Source organism: Uranotaenia lowii, chromosome 3 (assembly GCF_029784155.1).
Source record: "Uranotaenia lowii strain MFRU-FL chromosome 3, ASM2978415v1, whole genome shotgun sequence".
NCBI classification, from domain to species: Eukaryota; Metazoa; Arthropoda; class Insecta; order Diptera; family Culicidae; genus Uranotaenia; species Uranotaenia lowii.
Window position 1 is genome coordinate 246,829,043 of NC_073693.1, and position 13,084 is coordinate 246,842,126.

At 36.7% G+C, this 13,084-nt stretch overlaps 1 long non-coding RNA gene across 3 annotated transcripts; it reads left to right on the forward strand.

Moving 5' to 3' along the window:
• Positions 1 to 5,791: 5,791 nt before the first annotated feature.
• Positions 5,792 to 12,186, forward strand: LOC129755002 (uncharacterized). Of its 3 annotated transcripts, none has more exons than XR_008739141.1 (8): positions 5,792 to 5,829; positions 5,930 to 6,241; positions 6,307 to 6,537; positions 6,948 to 7,035; positions 7,213 to 8,789; positions 10,381 to 10,685; positions 11,075 to 11,431; positions 11,817 to 12,186. It is a non-coding gene; the product is annotated as an uncharacterized LOC129755002 (long non-coding RNA). The 3 variants fall into 3 exon arrangements; XR_008739142.1 differs by lacking the exon at positions 5,792 to 5,829 and having other exon boundaries at positions 5,841 to 6,241; positions 7,213 to 7,965; positions 8,024 to 8,789; XR_008739140.1 differs by lacking the exon at positions 5,792 to 5,829 and having other exon boundaries at positions 5,841 to 6,241.
• Positions 12,187 to 13,084: the final 898 nt, after the last annotated feature.

The following is a 13,084-nucleotide window of genomic DNA, read 5'->3' on the forward strand; positions in this document are numbered from 1 at the left end:
CTATGATTCATGAAAATTTATAAGAGAAAATACGGTCTTTCGTAGAAAAAAGGACCTTACTATGCCCTGGGTGCTATAATTTTTTTTCTTATTAAGTTTTAGTTTAAACTTTAAAATAACCCCGGTTTTCCTGAATTTAAGATCAGCTATATAACAAAATAAACCTTTCAATTACTTTTTAGAAAAATAATCCGTGGCAGAAATACGTTGGCTTCAATGAAATATAAATGCAATGTTATAAACCCTTGAAATATCATTCATGTACCTTTAAAGAATGAAAGATTAGTAAATTCTTGTTAGTTTTGAAAATAAAAAGCTAATTGACAATTGAAAAAAACTTCTAATAACCTTCTTAAAGAAATACCAAAAGGCTGTAAAGCAAGTTCAGAACTGCTTCCAAAATATTCGATGTCAACTCTAAGAAATTATAATCTCCCTGCATAACCAACATGGTGAACAACTTTATGAAAAAAAAAACTGTTTAGAGTGTAGATGGGTTTGTGATTGAAACAATTTCTTTATTTACCGTAAACTGAGCTAACTGAGATATTTCAACTTCAATTGCCTCTTAAAAATAAATCAACAGTAGATCTTATGATTTATGCATCAAAATAAGTGAGGTTGAAGGGAACATTGACAAAATCAAAAAAAAATTAGGTTTGTTCATAAGTTTTCAAAAATTTGGAAAGAAATTTATCAATATTCAAGTTACTTCAAAAGATATTTTGGAAAACAATTTCGAGTGAGACGAAAAGGGGAGAGTTCTATTTATCAAGCTTAAGGAAGTAAAAAGCTTAAATTTTTCTTAAATAACACTATATTAAATATTAAATATTATTAAAATATTAAAATATTTAAAAATAATAAAAATAATAAAAGAAATTATTAAAAAAAAATAAAAAAATTCAATTACTTACGTTGTTCTTTCTACAATAGAACCTGGATAGGCAAGAGCTCAAGGGACTGAACATTACCATCGCGTAAGAAATTTTTCACTTATCCAGCTTCACATTTATACATGTAGGTACAGCAGAAAAATCCTCAAGAGAAAATGAATAAGATTTGTTCCAGTAGGTATGGAATAGCAAAATGCGACACATAAGACACAACAATGAATGTGATTAAAATATGCAAAATATTTATGAAAAACACATTTTTTTTGTGCTTTTGATAAAAGTTTATACTCTGACGAAGAATCGTTACCCGTTATTTAACTATTAGGGGAGATAAGGGCATAATGACCACCTTAAGGAAGACGCTTATTTAACCATAGAAAAAAGTTATAATAGGGAGGTTGCATTATTGTTTCGTGTTCAGACACTTGAAAGCCTATTTCCAAACGGGCTGAAACTTGAAAAACTAGATGAAAACGTTAAAAAATGCATTTTAAAAAAATTGCCAAAAGCTGAAAACCAGCCACTGTAGGGGCATAATGAGAACCCCCCTTGAGGCAGTATAAGCACCATTAATCAGAGCACGATGGGTGTTTTCTGCCGGGCAATCTAGCAGCGAATTCAACTCAATGAAGTCAGGTGAGCCGTAGATTTTTCAAACGAACCAATAACAAAATAATCTAGGTCTGTTTGTAGAATACAAACAATTCACACAAGCTCATACATTATGTTTCTGGTGCTTTGTTTGGCGGATGATGATACTAGCCGTATAAAGTAACAATAAAAAAATCGATCATGAATTGTGAATGAAAAAAAAATCACCTCGAACAGAAATCGAACTCTAGTCTTTTAATTACCTCTCCGACACCTTACCCATAAGCTAAACTTGATTCTCTACGGAACGTAAATGACCGTATTCTTGATCTCGCTTTCGTTAGTGACACTTATGACATTGAAGTGGTTGAACCCCCTTCAAGTCTTTTGATACCAGAAGCTCACCATAACCTTTTCGTGCTCTGCTTTCCCGAGCAGACTTTGATGCCTGAATCGATAGCAAACAGTATCCAAAACGAGCTATCAATACCAAAATGATAGCATAAATTAGTATCACATTTTTCATGATGGCAAAATTAGGTTTCATTGAAGCATTAATAAGTCGAAATATGATGGCAAATCAATACCTGAATAAGGCATCGAGACCAAAATGAAAGCACTATTTGGTTTTGCTTTTTCCAAGATAATAAAACAAGGCATCATTAAGGTTTCATTCATTACGATGATGCAGAAAAGTGAGATTGAAATGGTAGCATGATTTGGTGTTCCATTTTCTGTGATAAAAAATCAGATTTATTTAGGTGTTCAAAATTAAATCTAACTGAATACAAACCGGCTTAGTGCGCGTAATTTGAGTGTTGATTTTTATGTGGTTGCAAGAATAGGCATCATTAAGGTATCTGCTTGGCTAGCAAAATCTGGTATGGTCTAAATTAAGGTGAACAATAGCAAAAAATGGGACTCTTGGTTCGCATACACGAAGACCCCAATCATGTAAACTTTGGAACTCAAAATAAGCTTAATAATACCTCGTTGAGACACCCCTTTTTAAAGGAATTTTGAAAGCTCAACGGTGCATTCAAAACATGTTTTAAAACGTTGAGAAACGGTCAAAATTTTGGCTTCGTTCCACCTTCATTCGGGCAAAATAATATAAAATTTTATATAATTAGTTAATAAATAGTAAAATTGCCCTTTAACTTAAGTCTATTAAAAAGGAAATTCCAAACATGGTTCTTGGTTGAGACGTTTTTTTTTGAAAATTTGATTTTTAACCCGGGTTAAATTTCTACAACAATACAAAGGAACAAGTACAATTTTTGCAATTTTCCGTAAATTTAAGGGAAAATCATAATTTATTTGATCTAAATCTACCCGACTTACATACCATATACCAAACTTATAAACTATATTTTGCTATCATGCATTGAAAGTTAATTTACACAGTAAACGAAAATTACCGAGTTCGGTAATTTTTTTACCGAAATCCTAACATGTGTAAATCGTTAAACTGTTCGGTAATTTTTTCGGTAAAAAACAAATGAACATCGGTAAATCAATTCATCATTTACCGATGTTCGGTTTTTTTTTTCCGAAAAAATTACCGAACAGTTTAACGATTTACACATCTTAGGATTTCGGTAAAAAAATTACCGAACTCGGTAAATTTCGTTTACTGTGTAGGTAGCATTTTGCCCGTATAAAGGTATACAGATTGAATTGTTTGAACCGTTTGAACACACACGACACGACCTCCAATTTCCAACTCGAAATAAGGTACGAAAGGCTCGAATTCCTTAAAACTAACTACATATGTACACCCAAAATTCAGCCTCTGTGCCAATGGCGTGTAGTCAATTTCATAGCATCATTGGTACAAGAAGATAAAGCGACCGGCACTGATTCGATTTGCGCCCACCGGCATTAATCTCCCAGCGCAACCGAATTGCGTATGTCTGAATGAAACAAAATAAAAACGTTTTCGCGTCCCTCCCCATCGCATCATAAGCCGAAGAAGGATGGAAATAAATACCGGCCAACACCAGGCAGCCAGCGAACCGAGCACTGTGCGTGTGAATGTAGCAAAAGCAACGACAAAAACATCCTTCTAATTCAATCGACCGGCAAACACGGCTAAGCTGTGCGTGTGAATGTAGCAAAAGCAACAACAAACACATTCCTTCAATTCACCGGCAAACAACACCGGCCAAGCTGCCCGGCTTCAGCAGCTGTGTATATGTAGCGTGTGTATGTAATAGCAGGCAGTAAGCAAACAGATGGCTGCAACGTTACACGATTTGTCTATGTATCGTGTGACCAACATCTTTTAAATAAGTGGTCGTGAATCTCGTTTTTAAGCTTTTTTTCCTCATATTTAAGCTTTTTTTGCCTTGAGAGCATAGGAGACGAAAGCTCAAATCTGAGGAAAAAAGCTTAAATCCGTCAAAACGAGGGGAAACAAAGGGGAAATCTTAGAGATGTGCTCTATACGGTTTGAATAGCGTTGCCGCCGTCTGTAAGCAAAGCACAGTTCTCATTCAATGGGTTTCCCGTTCCTTCACTCCCGTTCCCTTTCCCGTTTCCATCTTAAGACAAAGGAATGCATTGAAAGGAGGCCAAACGCCGGGAAGCCGCCGTTGTACGTTTTTTTTGTGATTGATCGGTAACAGAAAGCCTATGACAAATATACCTCATCCTGCATGAAGCTCGAATAGTACACTGGTTAGAATATCGGACTGGCAAGACGCTTCAATTGGTGATGTGAGTTCGATTCTCACTACAGCGCTGTGGTTTTAATTTTTATTTTCTTGTTTCTGGGATGAATTATCCAATAGGAAGGAAATCCCATAAAATGTTTTTCTTGTTTCGCTTGAATGTAGTGGTCATCATTTTGGTTGGGAGCCGAGTCCTTATGCCAGTTACGGTTTTTCAAACATACCGTCTTCGGCACAGTGCACATTTCAGAGCATTATCAGCACAGAGATTTGCTAAAAAGGCATTGGATTTTTGCAACCTCCCTGTCAGGAAGGTTTGCTCAATCGGGCCGATTGCAAAACAGAGATGGCGGCACTCGAATTCTAGCGGTTAGAATTCGGTCCGTTTTCGGCTCGATTTCCATCCGCCTGCTCGATTGCTCGAAATCTAAACGGTATTTTTTTTTGCAAAGCATGAACAAAACGAAACAAAGTCACGACAACTGCCATTTTAGTTTTTCCCGTCGTCGTGTGCGTTATTATTTTAGAGAAAATATGTTGTAAATCAGTGTTTTCTCTTCAATTTTTCTTATCAAATCGTTCGCTTAGGGCGGACGGTTTTTCAACTGGTGTTAAATGGACTCTTTGTGGAGGTTGTACTCCATTTACCCGAAAACCATTGCCCAGAATGAAAAATCCCCAGAATTCCAATCGCCAGAAAGAACCATTCCCCAGAATTTTTTTCCCCAGACGAACCATTCCCCAGAAAAATTTTCGCCAGAATGTACCATTTCCCAGAAATTTTTTCACTAGAATGAACCATTTACCAGAAATTTTTTCGCCAGAAGAACCATTTCCCAGAAAATTGAAAACATTTATCCCTACTAGAAATTAATAAAAAAAAAAGGAATTGTTACAAAAAATGGGGTTTCATAACTTAATTCTTTTGCGGCAAAGCCGCAACCAACGAGGATGAAGGGGCTGAGGCGGCACAAAGCCGCCGAAGCTCCCAAATCCGAGGTGGCCGCCGACCCGCCGTCGGAAGCGGCGGCCCCATTACATTGGTCTAGGTCTGCCGGGGCTTCCTAGGTCTGCGTGAAAGCTAGGGGTGATCCCTTAGCCCCGTCCGCCACGCGACAGCGTGAAGGACAAAACGTCTTCCAAGTTCGAACGCGCAGCGTGAGGAGTCGGATACCAAAACGGTTTTTTAAAGGACCATGATAAGCATTGAATCAATTAAAGTACCCAAACCATAAACAAAGCACAATATTGGTTCTAAAATAAATTTAGTTGGAAAATTTCTGTCTTGGAAAAGTCTTAGTTTCATTAAAAAAAATCATTTTGAAAAAATTAATTTCGAATCATATGAAATTTTCAAGAATTCATTAGAAAAAAAAAGAAAACAAAAAAAAAATACTAGGGGAAAAAATCTGGGATTTGTGCCATTCTTGTAAATGTTCCATTCTGGGGAAAAAAATTCTGGGAAATGGTCCATTCTGGGAAAAAAATTTCTGGTAAATGGTGCATTCTGGGGAATTTTTTTCTGGGAAATGGTTCATTCTGGGGTTTGATTTCGGGTATTTGTCATTCTGGGAAAAATTCATTCTGGGCAATGGTTTTCGGGTAAATGGGATACAATCCTTTGTGGAATGCAAAACCCGTAATCCATAGCAGAAATATCAATATGGGTAAGTCAAAGCCACCATTTGTGTGTTTTCATGATCATAGAATAAATAAAATCTCGAAAAACGCTTATTTTTCATTCTCTTTTTTTTATTTCTCGTTTAGGTTAGATTGGCCATTTGGAGCAGTGGGACGGAGCGCAAAATACCGGTGGTTTCATATCCAGCACCAAGTTGATTCCAGTTCCAGAAATTGTAGCTTCAGCGGAAGTGATTCGGGAAGTTTCCGTAGCGAAAGCAATTTCTCCAGCTACCAGTATGCTTCCACAACGACGACTTCCCGCATCAACAACCATCATTTGATTGCCAATAGGTAGATAACTATTCTGACCGATCCACCTGATGAACAGAGATTTTTTCCGATCTGGGAAGCAATCGGGTCGGTGCAAAAAGTGTAAACATAAATCAAATTGTGCAGGTAAATTATTTTAGTTTTTGTATATTTATGTATTTACATAATGAATAACTTCAAATTGTTTTCAGTTTTACTTCTCAACAACCCGTTGCTCCAACGCTTACAAATTCCGGTAAGCTAGATTCAACGCCTCTTAGTTCCGTTCCGGTCAGTTTCGACAGTTCCAGAGTTGGTTGTACATTCGACATCGGATCAACCGGGGATAAAACTGGTGGATATCAAATAGCGGAACTGGTTGATCAGCTCGTTGATCTGAAACAGGAAGAAGTGCTTATGTGCATAGATTTTTCAAATGTACGGTAAGTTTTGGTGGCGGCGTAGCACGAGAATTTAACAGTGATTTTCTCACATACAGTTCCGTTTGTTCACTTCAGAAAGGAAAATATTTAGTAGTTTCGATGGCAGTTTTAATATCCGCTTTGATTTCATTAATACATGCATTGAAAAAACTTTTTTTTCTCACATCCTTAGTGTAATCACTGATTACTCAAACACAATTCAACTGATATATTTTAAATTTTTACAACGCTCATTTGACCGAAGCGAAAAGACCAAGAATTAGTTCAACAGGCTCAAAAGCATTACTGGACCTAAATTTAAAAAAAATCACCTTGTTAAGATTATTTCACCAATCTAAGTCAATTTTAAAATTCTAGGAATTGTAATTCTGTTTTTTTTTATTTCTCTGATTTTGATTTTAAAATCGCAGGTTCTCTAGCGACTGGTTCTCTATGCCACGGACTTCGAAACCAACCGTACTTCTCAAAGGTGGTCCTGTCGTAAATATGCTGCTCAAGGTTGGTACCTTTTTTAAAATCATTTATGCTATGTAGACAGTACAATTTCTTCGTTTATTTTATTGATTGATTGAATGTACTTGTAATGTTTTCTTCATGATCGCTTACTATTCTACGCTGCCTACTCTCTGAACTATAGGTTTCTTGTTTAAACTATCGCCTAGTTTTCTTTTCTAGCATCAGAGCCCCGAGCTATTTAAACGCAATAAAAAAGACAACTAGGAAAACACCCCACAAATAGCCAACCCAACAATGGTAACCGGTGACAAAGTTCCGCCTTCCGTTATCAAACAACAGCAACAGGCAGTCCAACAGCAGCTTCAAAGCGAACCGAGCAAAGGAACTTGGACGACAGATGGACCAGGAGAAACCTTCCTCGAGTCAAAATTCTACCGCATCCACAATAAGCCGTGGTGATGTGATCAGTGCCAAACCATCACTACGCTGCCGATCGAGAAAGCTCTTCCCGTTAACGTAGACATTACTGATTACGATCCACAACCGACTAACATTTCCACGGCTACCACACAACCCACCTAAAGCGTTACCGTTTCTCCACAACGCATCAAACACAGCGTGATAGGCATTACCCCGCCCCAACAACGGCCGTCATTCCCTCGGTGGTTGCGCCAACAATTTCCGGTTCTTATAGAAAACATCTACCCACCAGCATCAGGAATGTTCGCCCAAAACAACGTAGCAGACGCTGCTTATACCTTTCCTTCTGGCGCTGTCGATAAAGAAGCAGAAGATAGTGACCACGTGTCGATAGTGTCATGCGAGACGAATAGCTGCACAAAATTTCTGTGAACCATTCGATTACGCTGGAACTGGAAATCATAGAGAAAAACAACAAGAGTTGCACTTGGAGTGCGATCGATTTTGCCGACGACGAACCTTATAAAGAGACGTTCTGGTGATCTTTTTTAGGTGAGTACTTATTTGAAACATTTTTGTTAACATTTTTATCTTTTTTTTAATCTTTCAGATTCTATCGAACATTCACAAACTGCGCTTCGAAGGCCCCACCCAAGAAGAACCGTAGGTAGATTGTTTGAAATGTCCCATTTCTCACCACTCCCAACAAAAATAAGAACTAATTGAATACCAAAAAAGGAAACCCAGTAGCGCCCACGACCAATGAAGAGCCGTCGTCTGGTGGTGGAAACGGTTCCGAAGCCATCGCAGTCTCAAGATTTTTCAACAGCCCATCAACACAACAACCTCAAACAATAGCATACTCATCTGAAGGGAACCGTACTCAAGAGCTTTCAACTATCATTACTGGTCACTAGTCACCGCTGATAGTACTCAGTACTGCTGGTGGCTCGAGCAGAAACAACTACGTCCTATTAAACGTCTAACTGAAAATTGGCATGCTTTAGCAGCAAAATCAACAGCAACACTCAGTGGTTGCACCGATTAGTCTTGGTGACCGCGAAAAACCGAGTAGTTCTAAATCGAGTATCAGCTTTTCGCCGCCAAAGAAAGTCATACTAAAGAGAGCAGTCCATGGTCTCGAAAGAAAGTAAATTTCAAGCCAGATTTGAAACTAAAGTGTCTGTGGTCGAGTGGACTAAAAAGGCATGCCCGAAAGAACGGTTCATTCATGGTTTCAGAAACCATGAGGTCTGGTCTGCCAACATATCAGCATCAAATCATTCAACAAGTGAACGGTAACAATGGAATTTATTCAACAACTGATCCAAGGGTAGGAACGAAGGCAATCTCATATCAGTATGGCAATTTTCATGGTTAGTTGAACAATTTTCCATTTGCTATCCTGACTTCTCCAATGATTGTTCTCGGAAAAATGGAAACCCTATGCAAACAGCTGTAACTTGCCAACCAATGATTCGAATTCCACAAACTTGGCCGTGCTGACTAACTTTAAGTGTCTAGTTAGTAGAACTTTATTTTACTCTATATAAGTTCTAAGGACTTTAAGCAAAGTATTACAATGTTGATACAACTTTTTTTTAAACAGTAACCAGTTACCACTGCTTTAAACTTGCTTTGCAATGGTTTAACTTATTGTAAAAAATGGCTAAAATTGCTAGATAAACCGTCTCAGAATAATTAGTAGTCAAACATTTTTGCAATACACAAAGAATGATAAGCTTTTTAAATTAAAATTTCTGCTTACATTACATAAAAATATATTGTACACTGAACCCAAATTCACTCTTAAAATACACATGATTTTTCACTTGAAAACAAGGATCCAGTGATTTTCTTCCATTCAAGTGCGACATATACATTTCACTAAGCAGTCACTTAAATTTCAAGTGAATTCATCCACATTCACTTCAGTCGTCACTTGAATTTGAAGTGAGAAAAAATATTCACTTCCCCATCACTTGAATTTCAAGTGAATGTCGGGTTGTGATTGTATTTATTTTCAGAGTTCAAAATGGCAAATTCCAAAGAGCAGCGTTTAAAGCTTATGCTGGATTTGGGTTTTCCAAATTCTTTACTAGGCGATTTTGGCGGTAGTTTGTGTTAAAAGTGATGTAAGAAAAAGTTGTTAAAAGGTTATCATGTTTCAGCTTGTGGGTTGGACTGGACAGATTTTCTGGTTTGCAGCAGGGAAGATTTAGAAGTCACACTAGCCGCAGTAACCGATCTGCCTTGGGATTACGATGGAATTTTCCAATCAATAAATTTGTGGCGAAAGCGTAATGTAAGTATTTGAAATCGAAGTGGTGTTCTATAAATGTTCTTTCATTTGGAAACGCGTGAGATAATTAACTAGAAACTTACTTAGAAATTCAGATAAATTTCACTCGAACGTCATAGTGTAATTCACTTGACCGGTCACTTAAGTGAATTCACTTGACTCATCACTTAAAATTCAAATGAAATTACGTATGGCGAGAATTTACTACAGATGTCACTTATTTTTTCAGTGAAAATTATTTTGGGTGTACATACATACAGGGTCCGGCGATTTAAGTGCTACCTTGGAACTAACGCATAAATTGATCAAAACACAAAAACATTTTCTTTCAAATTTAATAATATTTATTCAAAACAAATCATATTTTCAAAATCCAATGGTCCAATTATTTTTATTTTGCCCATGAGCTAACCACTCAAGGTACATACCCAAATAGCCCAAAGATGGTTTTTGTGGTATATTATCCTATAGGGTTATAGGATGGCGCTTCAGAACTTTGAAATCGTCATGTTTTGTAAAGCAGACTTCGGGCTCCAATATACCCTAGACAGCCAAGCCCATAGGGTTCAGGTCAGGCAAACTCACCGGCTACTCCGAGCTCAAAAATACCTCAAAAAAATTTTTTTGTTACCTACCTAATTGTTTTTTTCATTATCTTTTTCCAGATAGACAAATCAACACTAAGGCAAGGAAATTGGAATCACTTCTATCAATATATCTTGGCCAACGGATTCACAATAATGGTGTCAAAATGTCGATATTCCGCACGCATATCGCACACTTAGTTCAAAAAGGAATGTGATGGGATAATTATCTGCTGTTGCATTCCAGAATTCCAGCTTAATAAAATGTCACCAAATCAAGGATTATGATTTGCACAAATCCTAGATTTAATTCAATATAATAATCGGTCCACATTATAAATTATTCTACCGGCAATTCTCCAAATTTGTGTTTTATCCGTCTTCATGTAAGTACCTAGTATGCTTTATTCGTTTTTTTTTAGTTTAGTTTCTTTATTCAGTTTTATATACAAACATTTACATTTTTTATTTTATACTCCACTGGTTACACCGTTTTAGGAGTATATCCTAAAAATCGTTCTTAAAACTTCAAGTTTACAAACCTAATTTAAATCTTAACCTACCGATTTTAGTTTTTCCTTTTTTACAATACGCTTTTTGAAATTAAAGTTTTTTTTTTAAAACCTGATGTAGCAGTATTTATAAACCAATCAGGTGATGCGTTTTATAATCTTTTTTTGTAAAATCAATTTTTTAAAACAATAGTGTTATTCAATGCATAACTGGTATTCATATCTTTAATTCGTGTTTGAATTTTTTCCATCTTTCTTTCCAGCTTGACAAACAAATTTCTCGGCTCGCCTGGGTTGCGATGAGCTGAACAACATAACCTCTAGGACTTTCGAACATGTGATGAATTTTGTGGCTGGAACCACAATATTTCGAGAAATTGTTTTCCCGTCGCAGCAGGATTATTATACGGTATTTTTCGTAGCTTAGGAAGGTTAGCTTCCGACGCCATTTCTGTTTGCCTTCCTGAGATTGAGAGGAATCTATTGGTCTGCCGGATTTGGAGTACGACGAAACCTACGTTTACTCCCTCCACAGAAACTGGTGATCCCGTTTAGGATTATAAATTCCAATGGTCCCGATTACTAGGTGACTGTGGATGTATTTGCAATTTTCTTAAAAAGTAAGTTTCAAAATTTGATATAACACTTAGGTATTTCAGAATTTGATACTAAATATTTATTCTTATCTTATTCCTGGTCGTTATTTGAAATCTTGACATATATACCCGTATTGTAAATTTGCAATATTTTTGTTTTTTTCCTAAACAAATTACAAACATTTTGCCATTTGAACGTTTTTAAAAATTTAGTTAAATTTTTTTTTTAAATTTTTATGAGCTAAAGTTAAACCACTGTTAGTCAGTGGTTTAACATTAATTGAAGCATTTATTTTTATAAACAGGAATTTGTGAAACGAGTGTTCTTTTCTAATGTTTTTTTTTTATTATTTGAAATATTCAATTCACGAAGAAATTTTTCATTTGTGGTTTAATGCTTTTATTTCAGGTTTAAAGTTGTTTCTTGGCCTACTGCCCAGCGCCCAATGGAACAAAAAATGGTTAAACGGAGACGTTCCTGAATCTGGGTTTGTTATCGAATCGGAGCTGTTGGGATCAAACGATACTGGAAACATAGCTCATTGCAAACCGGGGACACGGCAAAATACGTTCAAGTAATTAATGTTTGGCTTAAAATTATGTTTTAAAGTGGTTTCTTGGCTCAGCGGCAAATGAAACAACGAGAAAGTTTACGGCTAACATGATCATGTGCCTAAAGATACTCCTGTGGCAGGATAAGAGTTCATTTGTAATTTGTTAAGTGAGGAGGGCATTAATAGAATTCCTACATAAAAAGCTAGGTTATGTAAAACGAGAATAAAAACAAAATAACAATGTATCATTGAATGCAAAATTAAAATTATTCAATAAATGTTCACAAAGAAATGGCTTTCTTTTTTTAATTCATTGGAAACCTTAAAAAAACATCAACAAAAGTTTTGGCAATCGGCCCGGAAACGGTTCGAAAAATCGTTCGGTTTCGGTCCGAAATCGGGCCGTTTTTTCGGATGGACGCTATGACAATCGGCCCAGAAACGGTTCGAAAAACCGTTCAGTATCGGTCCGAAATCGGTTCTTTTTTCGGATGGACGCTATGGCAATCGGCCCAGAAACGGTTCGAAAAACGTTCGGTTTCGGTCCGAAAACGGTCCGCTTGTTTTGACATTTGATCTGCTCGAACTGGTTGAAAAAACTTATCGTCGTCCGATAAAGTGTTTCATTTTCGCACGATTTTCTACCAAACTCGGTCCGATTTCTTATAAGATTTCGGACCGATCGAGCAGATGTACGGACAAAAATCGGGCCGATTTCGGGCGAATTTTCCTGTCTGGGCTCTTCTATGGGTGTATATATAGTTAGTAGCGGGCGGTGGACCTCAATTTTGAGTGTGAGCAGAGATTCACTTGATTAAGTTTGACGGCCGAACTTCGAAAGTTTTTTTTTTCGAGCCTTTATTAGGAGCAACTTGAATAAAAAAATTGGGACCGCAACACAATTCGTATTGACAATGTCGGACATTCAGTTATGATTTATGCTTCACATTTTCATAAATTTTTGGATAAAACTAAATATTGTGTCGTTTTGGTAATCCGCCGAAAGAGCAATTAACTCGCTATGAACTCGTTTAAAATATGGAACACAAAAATAAGAATTAAGTACAAACTCCGTTTCGATCGTTTTGATCCCTCCGTCATAAAAAAAGTCAACTCTTCAGCC